Here is a 12,046-nt window from a genome sequence, read left to right as displayed (position 1 = left end):
TAACAACAGAAGAGACACGAATTGAGGATATTAAAAAGAAGATAAGGGATTGTGAGGAATGTTTTAACAATTCGTGTCAATAAAGAACAGTCCTGTCTGCCTCTGGGTCCTGCACTGGCAATTTAATTCTTGAACCACAGATGCAGTGTGTCCCAGTCTCCCCCTCATTCTAGTCAATTTATCAAGTCTTCAGAAAATACTCCTCAATTTTATGAACCTGATTGCCTTTGTTATTCTGGACTTCTATTTCTAACAATTACAGCCTTTTTTTTGTCTTCTTCGAGATTAACTTAACACGGCTATAGGTGTGACTGTCCCTGTGAATGGCTGGTGAGGAATGTTTTAATTACTCGTGAAGTGTCAATAAGAAAGCTATTTGTGTTTGTATGAAGTCTTTGATGTCTGGGGGTTTCAGAACAACTGATAACAACTAGTGACTGTTATGGGATACTATGCAAGCCTCTGATATCTGGCCAGGTGGCCAAGAGATTAAGAAGAAGAAAAAAGAAGCTGAAGGACGGCTGGGAGACAAGACCTGCAGGGGATGCTGTATAAACTTGGCACGGTGCCAAGGAAGTACAAAGGGGAAGGACGAGAAAAAAACTTGGAGAGGAAGACTACGAGCCTTCAGCATGAAAGACCCCTAGAGACCCCCAGAGGAGACTGATGTGCATGCTCCAGTAGGAGGGACTGGACCCCGGAAGCTAATTATAATAATCTATTTTTTTAGAAGTAGTAATGAATATGTATTAGTCAAGGAGTATAAAAATCAGCTACTTGATGTGGCTGGTGTGCGTCCTGGTGGAGCGGAGACTCCCGGTGCACCCAGAGCTGTTTGCTTACCTCTATTCCTTTATATTCTTTTAATAAATCCTATTTTTTTATTTAATCCTAATTTGAATCCTGAGCCATTTCTAACAATTTGGGGGCTCGTCCGGGATGGCTATAGTTCCTGAATTCTGATTTAATCTAGGAGAGGCGCCCCACCATTTGGTGGCTCCTGTTTGAGTTGGATCGGGACTAATGCCATCCTGAACCTGAATAAAGGTAAGCAAAGAATTTGATTTTTTTTAAGCTCCCTTGCCGGCTGTTTTTTGCCCGTAATTCTGCGCGCGAAGATCCAGACGAAGACGACAGGGTCGTTGGATACCGTTCGGTTGGATTCCGGTGTCCAGGATCGAACCGGACGAAGACGACAGTCGTTTGTGGATACTGTCTGGTTCGATCCCGGACAAAGACAGCAGAGACGCTTGTGGATACTGTTTGGCTGAACCTATCTTCATGAGGCAATCAATGTGCCTGTTCCCGTCCTGGTCTCCATTCTGCCAGCCTGTTCCTCTTCACTTCTTTTTCCCACTTCTTTATTGATGTAACTTCATCACATTGTGTTGCCTTCCTTTTTTTTTTTTTCTTGAGGGCAGGCTCCCCTCTTATACCCTTCTCTCCACAGCAGTTCTTTTCAAAACAACTTTTCATTGGTCAAACAACTTTGAATATAACAACAACAGCAAACACCCAGAAACTTCCATGCCTTAACGGCTGGAGAACAAGAGACCATCTGGAGAACAAGAAACCCTGAGACTGCATGGAGTCTCCTGAATCACCCTTCTTTGTTCCCTCTAAACTCTTTTACATTCCTGATGGCCTCATCGTTAAGAGTCTAATGTTATCTCAACCATGGGGCTTTCCAACCCCCATGGCCACACTCCCACATCTCTCCCTTCTTTATTAATATCAACCATTTTCTCGACACGAATTACCACTCCATATATAACAGTCCATTATTATATGATAGAATGAGCAAAAGAACCCTTAAGACCCCATGTATTTTGGTCAATATTTGGGTCCACGGAGGACTGGGTCTGTCAGGCTTTGAACATTAATGTTAATAGTAGAATACCCGTGGATCCGGAAGAGAGCAAGTATGCTGCAGCTGAAACACTGGAATTAGAAATTAGAGAGCGATTGATTAAGAATGAATATGTGTTACATTTGCAATGTACTGTGCCTGTGCTGTGCTTAGACCTCCAGATAACAGAAGCCCCTTGGACCCCGAGAACCAGATCAAAACCACCTCATGGTTCGGACTTTAACGAAGGGGTCTGAGATAAGGAGGACTGTTCACAAAGGGACAGGTTATGCATATGTATAGAAGTGTTATAAATGAAGTCTCAACTCTGAATTTAGCAACATAAAAGAATAATTATAAAAGGCAAGTAAACAGCGCTGGGCACGCGGGGAGTCTATACTCTACCAACACACACACGCAACCGTTGCACTTTCCAAATATATATAGGACATTGCTGTTACATATTTACAAGAAAACCCGAGTACGCCTATACATATGTATGTCCTATCCCCCGCTTCATATTATAATTCTCTTTGTGGTGGTCGTTGTGGGTGAAAGGCTCACTGTTTCCCCATCTTTATTTCCTCTAAACTCTTTACATTCCTGATGACCTCATTGTTAAGAGTTTGATGTTATCAACAACCTTGAGGCTTTCCAACCCCCATTGCCACATTCCCAAATCTCCCCCTTCTTTATTAATATCAACCATTTTTCTGACATGAATTACCACTGCATATATAACACACGGTAACAACAAGGATTTATAGAATCACAGAATCATAGAATATCCTGAGTTGGAAGGGACCAATAAGTATCATCAAGTCCAACTCCTGGCACTGCACAGATCTACTCAAAGTTTAGACCATGTGATTAAGTGCACAGTCCAATCGCTTCTTAAATTCAGACAGGCTTGGTGCAGTGACTACTTCACCGGGGAGACTGTTCCAGTGTGCAACGACCTTCTCGGTGAAGAACCTCTTCCTGATGCCCAGCCTAAACTTCCCCTTCCTCAGCCTGTGGTGGTTTTACCGTGCTGGGCAGCTAAACCCCACAACCGCTCTCTCACTCCCCCTCCTTTAGATGAGGAGGGGGAGAAGTAAAGCAAAGAACAACTCACGGGTTGAGATAAGGATAATTTAATTAAAGGGAAATAATTATAATAATTAAATAAAGACTACCATGAACTAAACAATTTAACTAAAAGGGAAAGGGGAAAAAGGGAGGAAAACAAACAAACAAAATAAATGAAAGCTATATGGAAGTGCAGAGGAAAGAAATTACTCTCTACTTCCCACAAATGAGCGATGATTGACCACGTCCTTGAAGCAAGGCCTCAACGCACGCAGCCGGTGTTCGAGAGGAGGACCGACGTCTTCCCAACGAGAGCCCACCCCTCCCCTCTTCTTCCTGTTTCCACCTTTTATTGCTGAGTGTGACATCACATGGTATGGAATATCCCTTTGATTGGTTTAGGTCAGCTGCCCTAGTGATGTTTCTCTCCTCACTTTTTGCCCACCCCCTAGGAGGGTTAGAGAAAGGCCCAATGCTGTGCCACTGCTGCTCAGCAGTAGACACAACACTGGTGTGATAACACTGCTATTCCAGCTACAAGTACAGAGTATGGCACTGTATGGGCTGCTGCCGGGAAAGTTAACATTCCAGCCAGACCCAGTACACAGCCTAACACCGTTCCTGCGGGTCCTATCACTGGCAATTACGGAGAATAGCTCAGCACCTGCCTCTCTACTCCCCCTTGTGAGGAAGTTGTAGACTGCAATGAGGTCTGCCCTCAGCCTCCTCTTCTCCAGGCTGAACAGGCCCAGTGACCTCAGCCACTCCTCATACCTTTTCCCCTCTAGGCCCTTCACCATCTTCGTCGCCCTCCTCCGGACACTCTCCAACAGGTTAATGTCCTTTTTGTACTGTGGTGCCCAGAACTGCACACAGTACTCGAGGTGAGGCTGCACCAGCGCAGAGTAGAGCGGGACAATCACCTCCCTCGACCGACTAGCGATGCCGTGCTTGATGCACCCCAGGATAAGGTTGGCCCTCCTGGCTGCCAGGGCACACTGCTGGCTCATATTCAACTTGCTGTCAACCACAACCCCCAGATCCCTCTCTGCGGGGCTGCTCTCCAGCGTCTCGTCGCCCAGTCTGTACGTATAGCCAGGGTTGCCCCGTCCCAGGTGCAGGACCCGGCACTTGCTCTTGTTAAACTTCATGTGGTTGGTGATCGCCCAGCTCTCCAATGTATCCAGATCTCTCTGCAAGGCCTTTCCACCCTCAACAGAGTCTACAACTGCTCCAAGTTTGGTGTTGTTGGAAAATTTGCTCAAAACACCTTCTAGTCCTACATCCAAATTGTTTATAAAGACATTGAAGAGGACTGGCCCTAAAATGGAGCCTTGGGGGACCCCACTAGAGACCATCTGCCAGCCTGATGCGTCCCCATTTACCACAAGCCTCTGAGGCCTGCCCAGTAGGCAATTGCTCACCCATCATATGATGTTTTTGTTTAGCTGTATGCTGGATCCTGTGGGAAACCGTTTCAAATCCTTGCTGAAGTCCAAAAAGATCACATCATCTGGTTTCCCTTGTTCGACTAGACGGGTGATCTTATCATAAAAGGAAATCAAATTTGTTAAACAGGACCTACCCCTCGTGAACCCATGTTGGCTGGGACCAATGACTGCATTGTCCCTCAGGTGCGCCTCAAGAACTTCAAGAATCATCTTCTCCATAATTTTACCATGCACTGACATGAGACTGACAGGCCTGTAATTGCTAGGGTCTTCTTTCTTACCCTTCTTGAAAATTGGTACAACATTTGCCAGCTTCCAGTCTACTGGAACCTCTCTAGATTCCCAAAACCGTTGAAAAAATAATTGAGAGAGGTCCCTCGATGACATCAGCCAGCTCTCTAAGCACCCTGGGATGAATCCCATCCAGACCCATGGACTTGTATGGATCCAGGTGGAGCAGCAAATCCTGCACACGTTCAAGGTCAGTTGGGAGTTTATTATTCCCACCATCATGGTCGTCCAGCTCAGGGCACCCTGGGTCCCAAAGCCCATCATCAGTGTTGAAGACAGAGGTGAAGAAGGCATTAAATGTCTCTTCTTTGTCTATTGTACTGGGTCTGGCTGGGATGTTAACTTGCCCTGCAGCAGCCCATACAGTGCTGTGCTCTGCACCTGTAGCTAGAACAGCAGTGGTATCACACCAATGTTGTGTCTGCTGCTGAGCAGTGCTGGCACAGCATCTCTCTAACCCTCCTAGGGGGTGGGCAAAAAAAAGTGAGAAAAGAAACAGCACCAGGGCATATTCCATACCATATGATGTCACACTCAGCAATAAAAGGTGGAAAAAGGAAGAAGATAGGAGGGGTGGACTCTCATTGCGAAAACGTCGGTCCTCCTCCCGAACACTGGCTACATGCGTTGAGGCCCTGCTTCAAGTATGTGGTCAAGCATCACACATTTGTGGGAAGTAGAGAGTAATTTCTTTCCTCTGCACTTCCACATAGCCTTTATTTGTTTGTTTGTTTGTTTTCCCTTTCCCACTCCCTTTTCCCCTTTCCCTTTTTTCCCCTTTATTTAAATTGTTTAGTTAATAATAATCTTTCCTCAATAATTATTTTTTTTTCCTTTAATTAAATTATCCTTATCTCAACCCGTGAGTAGTTCTTTCCTTTACTTCTTACCCTCCTCATCTAAGGAGGGGGAGTGAGAGAGCGGTTGTGGTATTTAACTGCCTAGCACGGTAAAACCACCACAGTCCTTTTTGGCGCTCAACATGGGGCTTGAAGGGTTGAGATAACAATAGAGTTGATTAAAACGCTTACAACTAACACACTTACTTGCTAGTCACCATGTTCAGTGTCCTGTTAATATTGGCTTGTTTGATCATATGTCATGCAATCCGTGTCATGTTCTCTTTTCTCCTCTAGATCCGATCTGAGAATGTGCTACAATCTATGTTCATTTTTTTTAACTTTCTGTTCTGCCAAGCACTGGCCTTGAGTTTAATCTGGCTTTCAGGCTCTGCACTGTTATCATTTGGGTCTCATGGAAACTATCTTTTAGAGAATATTCAGAACTACACTGTCTTCCTTTCCTCATCTGCATCTCAGTTTATGAATAATATCAGGAACGGTACTTCCTCCTTCTTTCACAGTGGGCTAATTACAACAGTTTTTGAGTATTTTGAATATCCATGTGTAATCCATATACTGCTATTTCTAATTCTGAATAACGGGTTTCCTCTTCTCTCTAAGATTAGTTAATTGTTTAGAAAGCTTACCCGGGAATCTGTCTCAAAACAGTCTTGTGGTGGGTGGTAAGGTGTGTGGGACGATATAGGCAAGTACCTGTCACAGGTGTCTTCTCCAATAGTTTTGAATTTTACCCCTGAACAAGTGCAAAATCCTAAAAGCCTGACAGAATGTTTGAGTCGTATGTCCTGACACTGATAATGCCGGAGAACGACAGCTTGCAGCATTGTGCTGGGTCCTGGCTTACTCCTATAAAACACTGTTTAACATCATCCATCACCTTGAAGAGAGGGAGGAAGTCTCTGAATCTGATGACCAGATAACACATGCTGTGGCTGACCCAGAGGACCAACCGACTATGGTATCAGTCGCCCCCATAGTCAAGTCAAAACAGTGGAAACGGAAGTCAGCTCGTTTAGTAAGGGAAGAAGCCTCTCCTAAGGAGGAGGGAGAAGGGGAAATGGCAGGCACCTCTAAAGCAGAGCCATCACAAAAACAGCAAGAAGAAGAGATGGAAATCATAAAGGAATCAGAAACCACTCGATCCCTATCCCTGAGTGAGTTGTGAGAAATACGAAAGGATTATGGTTGACGCCCAGGTTAACACATCCTCACCTGGCTGCTTCGATGCTGGGATGCTGGGTCCAATAGCCAACAATTAGAAGGCAATGAAGCCAAGCAGCTGGGATCCCTCTCTAGATAAATGGTAATTGACAAAGGAATTGGGAGAGGGACACAGGTTCTCAGTCTCTGAAGGCGACTCCTGGCAGCTGTGAAAGAAAGGTATCCCCACAAGGAAGATATTGTATATCAAGTAGGCAAGTGGGCCACTATGGAGAAAGGTCTCCAGCACCTGCAGGAATTAGCTGTGCTGGAGATGATTTATAGTGATTTGGACAATGCCCAGACACCTCAAGATCCCAATGAAGTCCAGTGCACAACATCCATGTGGCATACATTTGTGTGGAGTGCACCATCAGCACATGCCAGTATGCTGGCAGTAATTAACTGGGATGAAGGGATGGGACCAACAGTGTATAATCTGTCCTGCCAGCTTCAAAAATATGAAGACAATCTCTCTGCTCCGCTACGGGCCTGTGTCTCAGCTGTGGAGAAACTGTCTGAAAGACTTGACCACCTCATAGAACGAGCATATCCCTCCTCATCCAGACGGAGTGATATTTCTGCCACTATTTTCCTGCTCAAGAGAGAGAGTACCCAAGACGCACACCACGTGGCACCTTGTGGTTTTATCTGTGTGACCACAGGGAAGATATGAGGAAATGGGATGGTGTACCTACTTCAACCCTAGCTGCTCGGGTACATGAACTGAAAGGAAATACAGCAGCAAGAAGAGGGGCTCCTAAGAAAACCGCTACTCTAATTTCTGTTGGGTAGCTCCCCAGAGGCAGTAGAAGAGCTGATGTTATTGTTGACCCTGATGAAGGGACCTCTACTTCTCATTTGCAAGAATTAAGTGGCAGACACTCCAACCAGGACTAGAGGGGCCCTGCCTCTGGCCAGGTAGAGGAGAGGGATAACCGGATTTACTGGACTGGGTGGATCCGATGGCTTGGCACATCGGAACCACAAGAATACAAAGCTCTAGTGGACACTGGCGCACAATGTACCTTAATGCCATCAGGCTACCGAGGGACAGAATTCATATGTATCTCTGGAGTGACAGGGGGATCCCAACAGTTAACTGTACTGGAAGCTGAAGTGAGGTGGGAATGAATGGCAAAAGCATCCCATTGTGACTGGCCCAGAGGCTCCATGAATCCTTGGCATAGACTACCTCAAGAGAGGGTACTTCAAGGATCCAAAAGGGTACCGGTGGGCTTTTGGTATAGCTGCTTTGAGCACAGAGAAGATTAGGCAGCTGTCTACCCTGCCTGGCCTTTCAGAAGACCCTTCCGTTGCAGGATTACTGAGGGTTGAAGAACAGCAAGTACCAATCGCTACTACAGTGGTGCACCGATGGCAATATCGCACCAACCGAGGCTCCCTGTTTCCTATCCATGAGTTAGTTCATCATCTGGAGAGCCATGAGTTGGTTCACTGGCTGGAGAGTCAAGGAGTGATCAGCAAGACTCGCTCACCCTTTAATAGTTTTAACAATTTTTTTTCCTTTAATTAAATTATCCTTATCTCAACCCGTGAGTAGTTCTTTCCTTTACTTCTTACCCTCCTCATCTAAGGAGGGGGAGTGAGAGAGCGGTTGTGGTATTTAGCTGCCTAGCACGGTAAAACCACCACACCTATGTCCTTGTCTGTGAGGTGACCTTCCCCATCAAGTAGCTGACCTATGTTTTCTTTGGTTCTACTTTTTCTGTTCACATATCTAAAAAAAACCTTTTTTATTGCCTCCCACAAACTTGGCCAGCTTCAACTCTAATTGGGCTTTGGCCACACAAATTTTCTCCCTGCAAATGCGAACAGTGTCCCTGTATTCCTTCCACGCCACCTGACCAGCAGCCATACATTTTCTTTTTTCACCAATGCTCCAGTAGAAGATCCCTGGTCAGCCAGACCTGCCTTCTGCTCTGCCTGCTTGACTTCCGATAGTTTGGAGTTGCCTGATCTTGTGCTTTTAGGAGGCAGTGCTTAAAGACTGACCAGCACTGATGAACGCCAATGCCTTCAAAAGCACCTTCCTAGGGGACCTTGCTGACTAGTTCCCTGAGCAGCCTGAAGTCTGCTTTGCCCATATCCAGGGCTGATGTTTTGGTGGCAGTTTTCCTTCCGTCACCAAAAATTTTAAACTGAACCACTTCATGGTCACTATGACCGAGACGGCTGCCAATTGCCATGTCCCCCACAAGACCCTCTCTGTTTCTCCAGCAACAGATCTAGTTGGCTCCTTTAGCACCTGCACCAAGAAGTTATCATCTATGTGCTTTAGGAACCTCCTGGACTTGCTCGTGTCGGCCGTGTGGTGATCCCAGTTGACGTCTGGCAAGTTGAAGTCCCCCATAAGGACAAGGGGAGTTGATCTTGAGGCATCTCTTAGTTCTGCAAAGAATAATTCATCGGCATTGTCGTCCTGACCAGGTGGTCTGTAATAGACTCCCACAACGACATCCCCTTTATTTTTTCATCCCTTAATCCTTACCTAGAGGCTCTAAACTTTGCCATCGCCAACTTGAAGTTCCACACAGTCCAGCCCCTTCTTCACATACATCGTCATCCCGCCACCTCACCTACCCTGCCTGTCTCTCCTGAAGAGCTTGTAACCAACTATTGCGACACACCAGCCACAGGACTCATCCCACCAGGTTTCGCCTATGCCTATGATGTCGTAGCTGTAGGACTGGGCCAAGACTTCTAGCTTGTCCATTTTATTCTTCATACTGCGTGTTTGTGTAGAAGCACTTCAAATGCGCCTCCCTACACGCAGCACCTTGTGGAGCAGACCAAAAGACTTTACTAGCACACAGTCCCTCTGATTCTAGCACACCATCCCTTAGCTTATCACTGGCGTGCCTGTTTTTTTTCCCTTTCCCCCTTCGACTCTAGTTTAAAGCCCTATCTATCAGCCCTGCCAACTCCAGAACAAAAATCCTTATCCCTCTTTGAGAGAGGCATGTCCCATCTGGTGACAGCAGGCCTGGTGTCGCATAGACCTTCTCATGATCGAAAAACTCAAAGTTCTGCCTGTTGCACCAGTCTCGAAGCCACGTATTAATGTGATGAGTCTGCTTGTCAACATTGATCCCCCCTATCAGAAGGACAGAGGCAAACACAACCTGTGCCCCTGAACCTTTAACTAGTTTCCCTAAAGCCCTAAAGTCCCTTTTGATCGCTCTCGGACTTCTCGTTGCTACCTTGTCATTACCAGCCTGAAAGACCAGTAGCAGGTAGTAGTCGGTCGGCCATACCAGGTGCATGACTTTCTTAGCTAAGTCTCTCACCCAAGCCCCAGGGATGCAACAGACTTCCCTGTGGGTTGGGTCCAGTCAGCGTTTTGGGCCCTCTGTCCCTTTCAAAAGGGAGGTCCCCATGACAATAACCCTTCTTTCTTTCTTGACAGAAGATGTAGCAATGCAGGGAGTAGGTTGCCTTGCCTTAGGCACCCTCTCCAGCTGGGACAGGCTTTTGTCTACATCGTTGTTCTGACAGTCGTGTTCTAGAGCCTTTATCTGTGAAAGCAACATAATTGACGCTCAGGACGTATGTCTTGACACTGAGCAAGGTGTTTGGCACTTTGAAATTCATCCAAATACTAGTCAAAAGACTGTGCTTATATATTGGTCAAGGCTGTCCATGTTTAAGAACTGCTTGTGCTTTTGTAGAAGTAGATAAGGAGAATATAACTCTCCCTAGCAAAAATCATTCTAACTTTTGAATTTGTAACTTTGTTAGAATTGTCAGGAGTTATTTTTATATTTGGCACCAGTGGTATCCCACCAGTTGATCAAGTCTAACAATACAATGTAAACAAGATGCTAGTCATCACTGGTGGGATACACTTTTCGGGTGGTCGCCAACGGCAAATGGCATTCTCAATACATTGTGTCACCCAATCATAGTCATATTGATCTTAGTAGGTATAAGTCTTGTATTGTCTGTAATTATACTAATCTGGAACTGGAGAATGTTATACCAGATAGCCATGCTGACTTCTTTGTTGCAAGTCCATGGTATGGCATTAAGTTATCAGTACCAAGTTGGGAATCTTTGCTGTGAGTAAAAGAATTTACTAATCTTCTAGAAAAGGGGGGACTGAAGCCAGGGATAGAAGAATGGGGGCTTGCTTAATCGCTTTAAAATAGATATAGTTGAGCGTCTTTGCTTACTACTGTGAAAATTAACCAAAACAAGGAGTCTCCGAGCCCCTCACAGAAGATGTTTCCTGACAAAAATGGGGAACCTGTCTCAAAAACCAGCTGAGACCGACCTTGTGGTTTGGACAAGAGCCAAGGAACAGCTGAGTCTGTACAAAGGCAGGGGGTCAACTAGTGGTGATGAAGAGGAGTTATCGGACTTCATCCCCATGACCCCCTGACAACCACCACTAGAAGGCACTGCGCAGGCACAGATCAGAGGAGTTTATGGAAATGACTTCTTGGAGCTAATTTTAATACAAAGCAGGGATAGTTTATGAATATGTACAGGCGTATTGGGAAACTTCATGCATATGTAACTTTTTACTGCATATAACCAAAGCAAGTTGCTGCATTAAGGTGCACATGCCTTTGGGAGCTATCCCACATGCGCCTGGTGCCGAAATAAACCACATACCTACTTTATAACTTATTTGCTTTGAGTTATAGATTTCTTCCATGAATCGAATGGAGCTTCTTCTATTCCTCAGGACACGCTGGAAAAAAATAGAACATGGACAAAGGCCTTCTAGCATAAAGGAATTACAACAAGGATTGGGAGCTTTAAGTTATTGGTGCAAACACATCCCAGGTTTTGCTATTATTGTGCGCTCTTTGTATAATCATGGGAATGGACTGAACAACACACCAGTGCATTAGAATTGTTAATAAAGGAATTGAGGTTGTTCCAGCAGCTTGGTCCCATACACCCGACTGACCCTATTTACGTGGAATGGGGGTTCAATGAACATGCCTCTCATTGTAACCTATGGCAAAGGGTGCCAGAAGTACCAGAAAGACCACTAGAGTTTACCTCCCACTCTTTTAGTGATGCTGAAAGGAGATACTCAGATCTTGAGAAGGGTTTATTGTCCCTAGTGCAAGCAGTAAAATGGACAGAACAGATAAGGAGAAAGCAAAATGTGATCGTCCGGGGACCTTTCCTTCTCCTGGACATAGTCCGTAAAAGAACAACACCACCTGCTGGCATTGCTCAGAAACCGACGATTTGTAAATGGTATGCCTATCTGGAAGGTATTAATGAAATTATGCCATTCACCAAGGGTAGTACTAAAATATCTAAACTACAGAAGGACA

Source organism: Netta rufina (assembly GCF_964035555.1).
Source record: "Netta rufina genome assembly, chromosome: W".
Taxonomy (NCBI): Eukaryota; Metazoa; Chordata; class Aves; order Anseriformes; family Anatidae; genus Netta; species Netta rufina.
The sequence above is the reverse complement of the archived record's forward strand: the minus strand, read 5'-3'. Positions refer to the sequence as shown.